General features: G+C 36.9%; 1 protein-coding gene across 1 annotated transcript in view; it reads left to right on the forward strand.

The window, feature by feature from the left end:
* The window catches only part of lrrtm4l1 (leucine rich repeat transmembrane neuronal 4 like 1), an 80541-nt gene that overhangs the window by 2384 nt on the left and 62002 nt on the right, over positions 1–16155 (forward strand). The window contains exon 2 of the mRNA XM_079449457.1: positions 131–229. The gene's annotated coding sequence lies outside the window, so the exon portion shown is untranslated. The remainder of the gene's footprint in view (positions 1–130; positions 230–16155) is intronic.

Consider the following 16155-nt stretch of genomic DNA (forward strand, 5'->3'; position numbering starts at 1 on the left):
TCAAGTCATGTAAACATGTTTCTGCGATTAAGCCTAACCACTAGATGACGCAAAATTTCATACACTGGACCTTTAATTTTTGCTTTTATCTTTTTATATTTACTAAAATAAACTTTGAATATATCAACAGGATGTGGAGATCAAGGATGGTGGATGTAGAATGCACAAGATGCTGCCGATGTGTGTGTGAAGACAAACAACACAAACAACTTTGCCCAACCCTTGCACTGTAAGTTCAAAACATCCCAAACCATCCCAAAGTGTCTCAAATTACATTTAGATGATTCTAATGATATTATATTATCTTATTATATTATCTGGGGCATATAGATTGTAATTGACCAAAGTGTTTGATGTGAAGAGGAAGATGTTGGCCCTGGGGCCCGTTTCAGAAAGAAGGTTTAGTGAAAACTCTGAGTATATTAACCCTGAAATGAGGGAAACTCTGGGTTTTCCGTTTCAGAATGCGAGTATGTCAAACCCGAGAAAGCGGGGTAGCTCAAGCCCGTTTCTAAAAGAGAGGTAACTTGTTCTCGGAGTCAGTAACCATAGTCATTTAATCTGTGAACCTAACCTGCTCGGGAGCAGGTTTTCTTTGGTAAACTCATTCATTAATACAGTCCTTCATGGCACATGTTATGATCACACAGAGACCATCTCAGTGAGTAATATATCATATGTGCTTTTAAGGAGGATTCAGTACATGAAGAGGTTGCATTAATTCATAGGGGTGTACTCCGATTTCAGGAGAGAAATTTAGGACCCGAGTGGAATTTTGTCATTTCCCTGTGCATTTTTATTAAAACTGTACCGTTTTTCTTTCCAGTGTATTAGATATATCAAAATATATCTCACCCATCCTTACATCAATAACATTCAGCCGTCGTACGTGTATAATCATATCTATGGACGATGAGAAATTACTTAATAAAGTGTATAAATAAAGTGCATGAATAATTCAATTCAATTCAATTCAATTTTATTTATATAGCGCCTTTCACAATTTGCATTGTTCCAAAGCAGCTTTACAGGGGAAAAAAAACGAAAAACCCAAGAAAGGGAAAAACACACTACATGGTGTTTTATATAATAAATCAAATTATTCTAGTAAATAATATCTAATGTCAGCATCTCCTGGTGGTCTATTTAGCATATTTTGCATTAAGTGAATGCTTGGCTGAAAAGATGTGTCTTTAATCTAGATTTAAATTTGGCGAGTGTGTCTGATCCTCGAATAATATCAGGAAGGCTATTCCAGAGTTTAGGTGCTACGTATGAGAAAGCTCGACCCCCTTTGGTGGATTTAGTTATTCTAGGTGTTATCAAAAGTCCTGCGTTCTGAGATCTTAGAGAGCGTGATGGGTTGTAGTGTGATAGAAGCTCTGTTATGTAGGTAGGGGCTAAACCCTTTAAGGCTTTATAAGTGATTAAAAGAACTTTAAAGTCAATACGATACTTAATGGGTAGCCAGTGAAGGGTTGATAAAATTGGGGTTATGTGATCGTATTTTCTGGACCTGGTTAGAACTCGGGCAGCTGCATTCTGAACTAACTGTAGTTTGTTTATTGATGATGCAGGACAACCACTAAGTAGCGCATTACAGTAGTCAAGTCTTGAGGTCATAAATGCATGAATAAGCTTCTCCGCGTCAGCAATACACAGAATATTTCGTAACTTGGCAACATTTCTTAGGTGGAAAAAGGCTGTTTTTGTGACATTTGAGATGTGATTTTGAAATGACAGGTTGCTGTCTAATATAACGCCTAGATCTTTTACTGTATTTGTTGGAGTAACAGTACATCCTTCAACTTGCAGTTTATAATCAGAAATATTTGTTTTGCTTGTCTTTGGTCCGATAAGTAATATTTCTGTTTTATTAGAATTTAAAAGAAGGAAATTACAGGTCATCCAATGTTTTATATCTTCAATGCACTCTGCCAATTTGGATCGCTGGGAGGAATCATCTGGTCTTGATGAGATATATAGCTGAGTATCATCTGCATAGCAATGGAAGCTAATTCCATGTTTTTTAATAATGTTTCCAAGGGGAAGCATGTATATGGAGAACAGCACGGGTCCCAGAACCGATCCCTGAGGTAATCCATAATTTACTTGCGTTAAATTGGATGATTCCCCATTTAAATGGACAAATTGATGTCTGATAAGTAAGATCTAAACCATTCTAGTGCCTGTCCCTCAATATTGGTATAGTTGTGTAAGCGATCTAGAAGTATGTTATGGTCTACGGTATTGAACGCAGCACTAAGGTCAAGCAGGACCAGGAGTGAGATGTTACCTTTATCTGATGCCATAAGCAGGTCGTTTGTAATTTTAACGAGCGCAGTTTCAGTGCTATGAAACGATCTAAAGCCTGACTGAAATTTTTCGTGCATGTTGTTATTTTGTAAGAAAGAGCACAACTGAGTACACACTACTTTTTCTAGTATTTTAGACAGGTATGGGAGATTTGAAATCGGTCTATAGTTTCCTAGTTCATTTGGATCTAAGTTTGGTTTCTTGATTAGAGGCTTAATGACGGCCATCTTAAAGGGTCCTGGGACATGGCCTAGATTAATTGACGAGTTAATAATGTTATAAATGGGCTCAATTGCAACAGGTAGTAGCTCTTTTAATAATTTAGTTGGTATGGGGTCTAGTAAGCAAGTTGTAGGTTTAGAAGTTGCGATAAGTTGAATTAAATCTTCCTGTTTTATAGGTGAAAAACCCTGTAGCCTTTCTTTTGGAGCGATGGTTGGTGCTAATTCATAGGACAGATTTGGACGTTGAGTTTTTACAATTTTGTCACGAATGTTTTCGATTTTCTCTGTAAAAAAATTCATGAATTCATTGCTACCGAGGTGCGGCGGAATAGCCAGGTCAGGTGGTGTCTGTTTATTTGTTAATTTAGCGACTGTGCTAAATAGAAACCTTGGATTGTTTTTGTTGGTTTCTATGAGGTTACGAAGATGCTCAGCCTTTGCTGCTTTTAGTGCCTTTTTATAACAATTTGCACTCTCTTTCCACGCCATTTTAAAGACTTCTAATTGCGATTTTATCCATTTGCGCTCTAGTTTGCGTGTTTCTCTTTTAAGGGCGCGAGTGGTGCTATTGTACCAAGGTGCAATATTTTTCTCATTAATCTTTTTTGACTTCGTAGGTGCAACAGCTTCTAATGTATTAGAGAAAATAGTGCCCAATTTCCTGGTCATAACATCGAGCGATTCGTTATTTATTGGTATGGTTATTAAAGGAGTAAGATCTGGCAAACTCTTTGCGACGCTATCTTTAGTAGCGGAGGTGATTGTTCTACCCTGTCGATAACGTGTTAAAGGGCTGATTCCAGACGTGTGCAAAGTACCCGTTATAAGATAGTGATCGGTGACATCGTCGCTTTGAGGCATAATATCTATATTGGTTAGATCGGCTCCGTGAGATATAATCAGGTCTAGTGTATGATTAAATCGATGAGTTGGTCCTTTAATGTGTTGTATTACCCCAAAAGATTGTAATAGTTCTGTAAACGCCAGTGCTAATGCATCGTTAGCGCTATCTACGTGGATATTAAAATCTCCGACAATTAGTATTTTATCAACGTTAACCAATAGGTCCGATAGGAAGTCCGCAAACTCTTTCAGAAAATCAGTATAGGGACCAGGGGGTCTATACACCGTAGCCAATGTAAAAGAAAGCAGTGGTTTTTTACTTTTGTTAGGAATAATTATGTTCAACGCAAGCACTTCAAATGATTTAAATTTATGCTCTGTTCTCTGAGATACAGTAAGAAAGTTTCTAAATATTGTAGCGACGCCGCCACCCAGACCAACCGGACGTGGCTCATGCATATAACAATAACTTGGTGGGGTACACTCATTTAGGCCGAAATAATCATTTGGTTTAAGCCAGGTCTCGGTAAGACAGAGTATATCAAAACTGTTGTCCGTGATCATTTCATTTACAATAACTGCCTTTGAATTTAGTGATCTAATATTAAGTAGGCCGAACTTTATAAATTGGTTTTGGTTGTTTATTACATTGTCTTCAGGTTTAATCACGATCAGATTTTTTCTCTGACTTTTGCCAAAATGTTTACTTTGTAGTATTATTCGGGGGGGACATATAGTCTCTATATATTTGGAAACAGTAATATTTATAGCAGTTGAGGCGCACATACTATGGTTAAAGTTTTGACTTACCTGAGGGAGACTTACCTGTGGGAGACATAGTCAACCGGTGCGTAGCGCCTTCGAGATGTTGTCGGACAGGAGAGCCGCTCCGATGCTACTGGGATGCAGGCCGTCGGGGCGGAAGAGCCTAGGTCGCTCCCAGAACAGATCAAAATTATTTACAAAGAGCAGCTTCTGTTCAATACACCATGACATCAACCATTGATTAAGCGAAAAAAGTCTACTGAACTTATCATTCCCTCGTCGGTAGGTAGGCAGCGGTCCTGATACGATAATCCTCGCTGTGGGCGATGCGTTGCGTACCGTCTCGATCAGACTCCTGAAGTCCCTCTTCAGGATCTCCGACTGCCGCATCCTGACGTCGTTCACTCCCGCGTGCAGCACGACAGCTTCGACGTTAGTGTTGTCCTTCAGGATCGCAGGTACCTGCGCAGACACATCAAGAACACGAGCGCCGGGAAAACAGTGAGTGCGCACCTTACCTTTAGTAGATGTAGCGCGTATGTTCCGGACGATCGAGTCTCCGATGATCACAGCGTTGCATTCGGTCTCGCAGAGGGCGGCAAAGCGGTTCCTGGTCTGGATCTCGAAGACCGGTGGCGGCAGCTGAGTCATCTCACCGGTCCTGGCTAGCGCCTTTCGCCGTTGGTGTGCTGGTGCAGGAGTGAAGTTCATTTGGGCTGGTCGTGTTCTCGTAGCCCGGGCTCTGTGCAGAGAAACACGCGGAGTAGAAGTGGAAGAAGTATTATAATCGCGATGAAAACTTACCGCGGATTTGCGAGCTTCAGCACGGGATGTTTCCAGCGCCGTTATACGTTCTCGCAGCCGTGTTTGCTTCTCAAGTAAATCCTGGATCTGCTTCTCCACAGCCTCCAATTCCGACTGAAGCGCAAACGTTTCCTCATCTGCACTCAAAGGTACAAACACGTCTGAAGCATTAGCATTAGCCATTAGTGATGTAGTAATGAGAACAGCGAGTTAAGCAGTATGCAGGCGGATAATGCTAAGGGCCTAAGGGCTAACACAGAATGATCCGATACAAATAATGTATCAGTACGTTTAACAACGATTTTTGTTTATGCTATACTTAAGGATAGGTTTCACTCTCGCTTAATAACGATTTAAGACACAATTCTTCAAGATGTAACAAGAATAATTAGATTTGAAAGAGCTCCCGCTCAAACCACGCGCTCTCAGTAAACTCTCAGTGAACTCTCAGCAAACAGGAAATGACATTAATAAATACAGACACACATGCAGAAATGAAGCCATAAAGGCTATAAATAATTCATTGTGATGTGCAGCCATTGAACTCAAATCTGCGCAGAGCTGGGTTCGAACCGACGATCAGTCTGACTTTGCACAAGAGTTTGACGCCCTATACACCATGACATCAGAATAGCGTAACTAGAGCAGTAATGGCGAGTTAGAACACACAATGTTTTTTTATTATTTCTGTGTTATTTCTGTTGTTTCAGTCATTTAATGATTCATTTCTTTGTTTATTGGACCATGTATCTATTTAAATTCTAGCACATCAGTAAATCCACTGTATGCAGAGTGGAAAGTGTGCCTCGCTCTCAACTTCCTGCCGCCATGTTGCTTTTTTGGTGCCGTTGCCATGGTGAATGGTCATATCGGAGCTCCATTGATGATGTCTTTTTATAGTTGTGGTGCACGCGCTTAACCCAGAGTCAATTGAACTAACTGATCAGCTGTACTGAAACCAAAAACTCAAGCTTTTCATTTCTAAGTAAACCAATTCTGCATTCAAGGTTTAACCTAGAGTTGGTTGAACATCTTTATTGAAACAGGCCCCTGGAATTGAGTGGATGTTGATTTAAGTGTTCTGTATATGCGTGTATATACAGGTCACATTAGAGTACATACAGTATACAGTTCATTACTGTAAACTGTGTGCCTCAATGGTGACATGAGCGTGGGGTTAATGTGCTTGCTGGAATACAACTGTCTGTTGCAGATGTGTATGTGTACACACACATACAAACACACACCACACACACACACACACATAAAAAACTTCTAAAGAATGCATCGCTCACTAGTCAAAGAGCCAAAATAAATGTGCTTGTAAGTGTTTGTTATAAATTGGGCATTGTTTGGGTAAATTAGTGCTATCACTAAAGAAAGTAACACATTAGCTATTAATGTAGAGTTGGTGAAGATATATTTGGCACTAATAATGAACACCCTTCTCAGTTTTTCAGACTATGAGAGGATATGTTAGTTAGATTGCTGTGGATACTACAAAACTAGGATCCAGGTTGCAGAGAAAAGGTGATGCATTTGAGTTAGGGAATGTCTGCAATGTTAAATAATTTAAGCAAGAGAAGTGCATGAGCTAAATGTTTTCGAGGCAAAGCCAGTGTTTAAGGGCTACTACAATGTTCTTGTGGAAAAGGAATTCAGATGCATTATTCAGATGTATTTATTAACATATTAACACAATGCTAGATTTAGTAAAAAAACATGTACACTGTGATATTGGTTTAAGGTAACAGTTTTTAGAGTATAACAATTGCGGCGTCTCGCTGTGTTCTGCCCACAGCAAAAAGAGAAGGTTCTGATGTGGATAAATTGTGCTTAAAACCAGGATTGTAACACCTACAGTCCTACTATACAATAAACTTAACTGAACCAATCTCTCCGTCTAGTTAAGAAGAAAAACATTTTGTGATACTTCTAATTTAACCTTGTGTTGTCCCTTTTATTTATTTAACACAAAAAATCATCACAAAAACGCCTTAAACATACAATGTGTTAAATTCCATAATACAAATAAAGTGCCAATATACTTCAAATATATGGTAAAAACTGCTTGCCCTTACAAAACAGTACCATGATATTTTGGCCATGTACAATGCCGCCATTAGGAAGAAAATGGTTACAAAAGCAACAGTTTTCAGTTGGAAGTCTACATCACACAAAGTGACAAGACGAATAGGAACCAACATAAATGTGTCTCTCGCACTTAAATTTGAAACAGTTTGACGTCTTTTTTGGAGTTCTGCCTTACAGAAACGGTACAGTATGCTTTGCCAGTTGTGTTTAGTCTTTTACTTTCAAATTAATCTGAAATGATTAACTACAATCAATCTCAAATAAACAATCCCCTTCGTAATACCCCGAACTGCTGTTATATTGGATGAAAAAGGAAAAAGGGTTTAAGCATAAAATCAACAAGTGTAATACTATGTTGTTCCCCAAAAAAGTTACATTTAATTGCCTTTTTGTTATTTTTTTCTGAGAAAAATTAAATACCATACAAGTTTGTGAAATGTTTAAGGTCAACCATCTTGTCAGGCATATTTACAACAAAAATATATTTATGACATATCAAAAGACTAATTACTTTCACCCCAAATGCTAATTGGTTTAAATTGTATGTTTTTTAAATTTGCCACTTTCCTAAGAATTTTTTACTCATTTAAATCACAATCAAGTTTTATATTCTCTTATTAATTTTAATATGCACGAGTCAGAATAAGTGTTTTGTTTGAATTTGTACATAAAAATTGTTTTACACTGAATGACAATGTAACATTATTTCAACCAAATTTTAACATTGTATTCTCCCAAAACTTGTAGTAGACATTCTACTTACATTTAGTGTGCTTTCTATGGACATAAAATCACTTTTTGTAAATGTATTTTGATGGGGACATCTTAATGTCTTTGACCCAATTATAAATTGATCAAGGTGTATTAGACGTGTAACTAAACCCATGACAGTTAAACAGTTTGCTTAAACCGTGCTTTTAAATGATTTGTGGCGACTAATCGTATGCAAAAAACGTTTTTGTTTACATATATACAGTATGTGTGTGCGTGTGCGTGTGCGTGTGTATGTGTCTACTGTGGATAATAATTAGATTTATATAAATGCACATACATGTACAGTGTGTATTTAACAAATATTTACTTGTGTATATTTATATATAATTTGCATGATATATAAACGTACATATTTAAAATTTAAATGTTTATGTTTTCAGAATTATACATGCGTGTGTGTTCTTATATATACATGATTATTATACACAGTATACACATACTGTTTATTATATATTATGTAAACAAATGTTTTTATTCTGCATTCGATTAACCATGACGAATCATTTGTCAGCCCATTTTCAAAGTGTCAATTCGTTTTTTGTAATAGAGAGTTCAGTATGCTGTAGAAATGAATACAAAGACAAGATCTGTCTGATACTCATCATTTTTTGTGTATAATACTTGTTTATACAGTGTTTACAGGTGGTCTGACGAATAGAAATGGATCTCGCTCTCACACCTTTTGTTCCCTAAAAGCTCCCAAAGCAAACATAATTATGTCTCTGAAACGCGAAGAGCGATTGTTCAATGAGTATTAGTTTGTGCATGCCCACAGAAGTCAGGGCTGTATCTGACTTCTTTTTCTTATTGATGAGAGCTTGGCGTGGAATTGAACTTTCTCAACACCCCACAGATCCCAGTTATCAGCTCAAAGGTTATTGCTGCAGAAGCCTCAACTCAGTTTGATTTCCACTGACTTTCTTTAAAATCATGTTTAATTGCTAAATTCCCAATTGTATACACTCTACAATCAAATGTAAATGATTCATTTCATCTCTTGCTGTCTCAGAACTTCATTGCACTCTTCTGAGCTGCCCGTTGAGAAAATGGAAGGGCAGACACTGTTGAGCTCTGAAAAAAAAGGGAGAACAGGCCACCCCTGGTATTGGCGAGAGGAGCTTTTTTATTTACAAGTTAGAGAACGGGAGAATGGGCTTCTGGAACTAATGCCATCTGAGATGGCCATGCTAATGGAGACTGCATAGGGCGAGTTACTGTAGTATGAAAAAATATAGCAAGATGCTATAATTTACCGTTCGGCCGTGTACCATCTTGAACAGCCTGTAAAGAAAAAGCCAAGCAGTTTCCTGGCAGATTTACAGCAACCTTTCTTGGATTACATGTATATGCCTCTTTCCTCTGTGGTGTCTCTTGTATATTCAGAGTATACCATATACAGTATGCAAATATATGTATTTCTACAAATACAGCTGCGAAACAAAATTATGAGACCGTTCCAAATTTTCATTGAATCAGCATTTCTGCAGCAGATTTATTGTGTTCATTGCAGTCCAGTGACTGTTGAATTTCATCAAAATCAAACGTCAAGAGTGACAAAGTCCTCCAACAGCAATTTGAAAGACTGACAGGATGACAAGACACATGAAAGGTTTGATAATAAATTATTTTATAATAGTCCTTAATACATGTACAAATATTACTGTTGTATTGCTTAAAAGTGAATATGAACTTGTTTTCTTTGCAGTATTTGAATTCTGAAATAACATCGATCAACTTTTCTATTATTTTGACCGGTTTCTCCAGTTTTCATATTCTCAAAATATATGTTTTTCTTATTTGCGATAAACATTGTTATTAGCTAACAGAATTAAACAAACAGGATCATTTTACCTAAACACATACTTATGAAAAGCAAATTCAGTAAAACGAAAAAAAAAATTCTGCAGCTGTATATACTGTATTAGTCATGTGACATGTCAGATATAGAATTTTCCCTACATAGTGACCAAAATATTTCACAACACCGATATCTATCACATCATTTTAAGAAAATAAATAATGCTCTCAGTCAAATTGATCCTTATATTTGTTTGCAATTTGGAATCACATTCGATATTTGAAGAAATAACATGATATCGATAGTAATAATTTGAATATCACAATATTAAACTACACCTTCACAACATTTCTTAACAAATTGATGGAATTCTTTCTCAATGCATTTGGGTACAATCCGTACAATAAATCATTTTATAGTCTTGCTGCGATGTCACGTGTTTTTATCTCACCGAATGAAAATGCAAAGTTGATATTGCTCTTTTTTCAATGACTGCTGTTTTTAATTGGCTTTGCATGGCGAAAAAGAAAAAACGACTTTATTTATAGCCAGTTGTTGAGTGCTCGGAGGGTGGAAAGGTCCTTGGAAAAACATAGCGCGGTAATAAAATATTTCCTCCACAGTGTTGTGTTCTGTGTGGGAGATGGGGCTGAAAAATTGTGGGAGTTTTATGAAGAGGGAAGTTGACTTGATCTCTCTGAATTGCATGATGAGAGGGTGTCTGCTCAGAATCCAGGGCTATTTGATCTGGCTTTGCTCCGATCAAAGACATTCTTTTAGGAGTTTCTCTGGTTTATATGATGTGAGATGTTAGATACAACGCATGTCTAATTGCTCTCTGCTTTTAACATGGATGAATGGAATGAAGCGTCTTATGAAAAAGAATATATCTTCTATTCAATTAATCATGGGGTGAACTGAATAAAGCAAAACTTCATTTACGAATGAGTAGATGATAGTAGTTCCAGGTTTATATAAGTCGCTGAGCTAGTATCAAGCGTTTGGATCACCCCAATAATTCTGTTATCATTTACTCACCTTCGAGTTGTACCAAATCTGTATACATCTTTTTTGTTCTGTTAAACACAGAGAAATATATTTGGAGGAATCCTTATAACCAAAGTTCTTGGACCCTGTTGACTACCACAGTAGTTTTTTGTTCAGAATGTAAGAAAGCAAATAGTTCCAGGGCACTTTTGATAAACATTGTAATTTGTCCTACTATGGAAGTCGATGGAATAATGCCAGAATTTTTTGGGTGAACTATCCCTTTAAAATAAATGTGTCGGCGTCTACAGAATGTTCGTTCATATTTTTTTCATGCAAATATTATGTCACTGTCGACACTGTGATACAGTAAATCATTGTGCATCAAATGCAAATATGCGTTGTACCGAACAAATACAGTATTGGTTAATAATAATATTATAACTAAATTATTATTGAAATGTTTATTCGACAAATTCTTTCAAGATATCACACAAAAGCGAGTAAATGCTAGATTAAATGAAGGTTTTCTTTAAGGGTCGAATGGTTTAAAGATTCATTTGGACTGACTTTTGTGAATCACTTTGGTTTTTACAGCCCAGACCTCTCGGCAACCTCTTAAACTTCTACATGAAAGTTTCCTCACTTGTGTAAACTCGCTTTAATCCAAATAAATGATATACTGTATAATGAATGTCAATCAAACCTCATGTTAAAGCATTTCTCTTGTTGCAGGGCTATCAGCCAAATCATAATTTACCTCAGATGGATAATGTATGACATTTATTTCAGACCTTTGCACTGGATTTGTCCAGTACGTCTTGTGTCTGTTTTAGCGGAAGGGTTTCAATCATTTTACTGGTCCATTAATTCCAAGCTATTCTGAACTAATATGATTCATGCGGTACTCTTGAATCACACCTATGCTACACTGACTTCTGAACCCTGCTTTCGCGTCCAATGCAGTCAGTGGTCAAGCGCTCTTCAACATCTAATCCATGCTAGACCGGACTGTGACAGTACTCGAGCTGGGCTTGAGCTCTGGTCTGTATGACTGAATTTGACGGTCTGAGCTGTATCCGTGTACTCATGGTCACAAGTGATCCTCCAAGCATATGACACCAACAAAACCAATCTCGCAGATTTACACATTTACAATGAACACCAGTCACTCTAAAACGGTAGATCTCAAACTCAAATGCCACCTTTAATAAAACGAGTTGTTTCAAGGTCCACCTAATGACCTCCATAGAAAAAGCAAGTAGGCGCTCAAATAAATAGAGATAAGAATCTTTATTTGCCTCATGATTAGATAGACATCGTCCTCCGATTCGAATGAATTATTAATAACACAAACACTTTTATTTACAAGCTGTTTTCGAACTAAAGAACATGTTTTTCTCAATTTTTCCAGTTAGTCAGCAGTAATAGTGGACACAAAACACTTTTCTGTAGTGCACTAGTGATGTATGCAACTGTGATTATCTGGCGGTCAGGAGGAATTAAACCGTTCTTATAGCCAATTTAAGACAGACCATGTGGAAAGAATATTGAGACAGAAGATATGCATTAAAATGCAGAGAACCGCTTTATTACAAACTAATATCTAAAGATCAGATTACAAATTGTACAATGTGTTATAATGTGGTGATCAGGGTCTAAGCAAGTCTTGTCTTAAAGTCTTGTCTTACTTTCTATTAGACTCGCAATTTATTGCAGCGGCTCTTGTAAGAGCGACGCGTCGAAACTAAATTGCAATGCGCGTTTTATTGATTAAATATCCAGTAGAGGCAGACTGTGTCTGAAATAGCCCCCTATACCCTTATATAGTTCACTATTTGAAGGGACATCCTCTTTAGTGGTGTCTGAATTCATAGTGGACACACACTTATTCAATTCCATAATGCATCATAATAACAAGTCTACAACCGATGTACACTCCCGGCTATCCGCTAGCCATCTATTGTGAGGCTTGGGCTGAATGAATTCCTGCGTCTCGGTCTAATGTTAGTGAATTGGAGTCTAAATGAGCGTCCTTGTGCACGAGTTTAGTCGTTTGCATAAAACAGGCCCAGACCATCTTCATATCTGGGCTTTCCTTTACCCCCGTCACCATTTAAAAGCATAGTCCACACGTACACGAATACTTTTATAAACTGAGTTTTTCCTTCTTCGTAGAAAAACGTTTTTGAAAATACATGTGTTCGTGTGGACAGGGCCTCAAGTCAAAAATACTCCACACAATCCCACGTGATGCTGTCTACAGACACACTCTCGGCAGATCTTTGAGTAAATCCAAGTGTGCAGTCCTCAGAATCAGTTCATACACATTTTATACAGACAGACAGTTTACAGAACTCTCTCTTTCGCCGGCTGTACAAGCGCTGTTATTCAGAGAAACCTCACAGCATGTGCTATAGTCTAACGCAGATTTTCTTTCACTGTATATGATGAAATATTTTTTTGTTAATGAAAAATAGATTTTCATTAAGCAGATGCTTTTATCCAAAGTGATATACAAATGAGGAAAACAATAGAAGCAATTGGATGAGCATAAGTGCAGTAAAAACTGGTCTCACATATTCCAGCACAGTATAAAGCTCTGGGCATCTGGCAGATAGTCTGTATAAGCCACTGAAGATATGGGATTGCAGAACCAGTGATGGTCTTGAATATATATATATATATATATAGAGAGAGAGAGAGAGAGAGAGAGAGAGAGAGAGAGAGAGAGAAATAATTTTGTTCGCAGGTTTGTGTGTATGCATGCTTAGTGAATGACACTCCAACATTGTCGGACTAAAGTCCCCGTGAACCGAAAGTTTTGATCGTTCACCTTTTTTTTTACGCATTCATTTCATCCCATTGTTTGGTCAGATATAAACATTTCTAGGTTTGTTTGTCCATATTTTAACCAATATTGGGTATAACATATTTTGGAGTGGTACAACACAAACAAGATCTTTTAGTTACATTATTTGGTTTGAATTATGTTAATATCTAAAAAGGCAAAAAAGCCGAATTTGACAGAGTAGGTTAAAATTCTGCAAGGTGTGTAGACAATATATTGCATTTGTAGTATGCCATATCTTTGAATATTGCATTATGAATGATTATATTGAATTAAGACGAATATGAATATAGGTTAATAGGGGTTTATGAGACTGAACAATAATGCAAACAGACAACAGTCCCTCTTAAATTCAATCATCTCTCCGACTGGAAAAGTTGATTCTATTCCAAACTATAATAAAGAAATTGCAAACTAAATTGTTTTAATACTTTATTAATATGTACTGTACATTGTCAGTAGTGCTGACAGTCTTTTAACATCATGTATTGTTGCTCTTCTATGATTGGTTATGGCTCAAGGCTGCTTTACGTGCTGCTGTCTTGTCAGCAAGAACATCTTTTTTTTGTGTAATGTGAAAACCGTGGTGATCAGGCCTCAAAATGGCACTTTTATAAAGCAGAAGAGCACAGAAACATCTCCACAAGGACAAGCTTTCAGTCTAGAGCCATTTTTGTCTTTACTTTTAGATTTGAGTTGACATTCAAGATGAATTCAAATCTCTTATAACCGTGATACTACAGAGAAAAAGGGCCTGTGTGCAAAAACAATGCCATGAATAGATTTGAATGCTATTTATTAAATCAAATGTTTGTTTAGAGCACCATTTCAGCTTTTTATTGTCATCTCTTTCTTTATTGCTAAGGCATTCCTTATTACAGTTTCTGGATAAAGGATAAGGATTCATCTTCATGTTTCTTCAATCTTCAACTCCATGTTATCTTCTAGGTGGAACATGATAAGTAGAATAAGACTCTTTATCTGTTTCCAAGTTTGTGCTTCATGAAGTTTCACATCATGTAAGAAAGTCGGGGGTACAATGGGCAATCTCTAGTTTCTAAGCAACCATTTATGAAATAAAGCATGAACCTTTTCAGCAAGAAGAAATTATTTTATTTTGTTTATAAATAGAACATAAATATAGCAAATGAAAAATGTACTTTTATTGTCTGGTTAAGAAACTGAAGTAGAGAAACTAGATACAGATATATCCTGGTAATAAAGATATCGAAAGTCATGATGTAACAAGTAAACAAAAGCATGAATGTAGCCCTTATATGTTGTGTAAGGCATTTTATAAAAAAAAAACATCAATCGGGACAATGCAGGACACGTTGCTTACGGTGTAGCTTTATACAATGCATCGTCAACAAACAAACAAATGTTTGTGTTCTGTTTTCTAAATGCAATTAATATTTCATGACTGTGAATATTATTTATTCATGTAATGACTATTAGAACTGGAGACCTTTCTTAACATTTTCTATGTAGAGACCACAAATGAATTGTATTTCGCTGTCCTCTTTTGATTAACAGGATATCAAAACCAAACAAGAAATATTTCATTAACTGTGAAGTAATCTGAGGTGCTTGCAATAACAGGCATCCCTATTATTTAAGAAATAAAGTATGAAAGGATGTTAGCCGATAGTCTTCAAATTTGTACCGATTATTGGCCGATATATCTGTGAAACTCTAATATTTGAATGTGTTAGATTCAAAACCCTGAGTCCAAGACAGCAATAGCCAACTCTGCCATTGGAGATCGAAATCCTTACAGGGTTTAGCTCTTATACTAATCAAACACACTTGAGGCACCTAATCAAAGTCTTCAAGATTACTTGAAAATTACAGGCAGGTGTGTTGGAGCAGGGCTGAAACTAAGCTCCATGCTGCGTTCAAAACCGTTCATTTCTTAGCCATTCCCTTTATATAGTAAATGAGAAAGATTCCAATATTGTTGGTGGATATGAACAAAAATGAGTGTGAGATTTCACACAATGATGTAATGTGCGTCAGAGAGTACCATCACATCCTCTAACAACCTGTATTAACACCTCTTTGGCTTTATGGAGTTATAAAATGGTGAAGTTTATTTTCTCATTGTTTGTCACGGTTGAGAATGAAAAGAACAAAAACACTTGAAATCAATGTGCAGTTTGGCTAAAAAACAATGAACGAATTGATGGAATTTGCTCGGGTTTCAGGCACTACAAAATATCTGACACCCACTGTACAGTAGTGCACTACATAGAAAACAGTCTCAACTTCAGATTTCACAGCCATGGACTCATGCCTAAATGTCTGATGCATATGTGGCATACGAAACTAAAGTAGACTTCTGATTGGTAGATTTTTACAGGATGTCTGAAAAACGTGTGCGTCACGTTCTTTAGTGGTCCACTTGGAACGAAGAAAGCTTTCGTGTTTGCATACTGTAGATGACATTGAGCTTTTATCAAGCTCAGCTTTACTGAAAAACGTGTCTAAATCTTAGCTTGAGGCACTTTGTGGAGTCAAAAAGAGACATTTGATATTGGTTGCCTATGGAATATGGAAAGAGTATTATTTCTTAAGCCTGGCTTATCAAGCCGGTTTGATAACTGGAGCTTTTGGAGTCTGATGTGCCGTTGTAAACTTGTGCAATGTTAAGGATATCTTTTGGATTCAATTAAATTCACCGTCAACAAAGCAAACTG

The sequence above is a fragment of the Barbatula barbatula genome (assembly GCF_947034865.1).
Source record: "Barbatula barbatula genome assembly, chromosome: 24".
In the NCBI taxonomy this organism is placed as follows: Eukaryota; Metazoa; Chordata; class Actinopteri; order Cypriniformes; family Nemacheilidae; genus Barbatula; species Barbatula barbatula.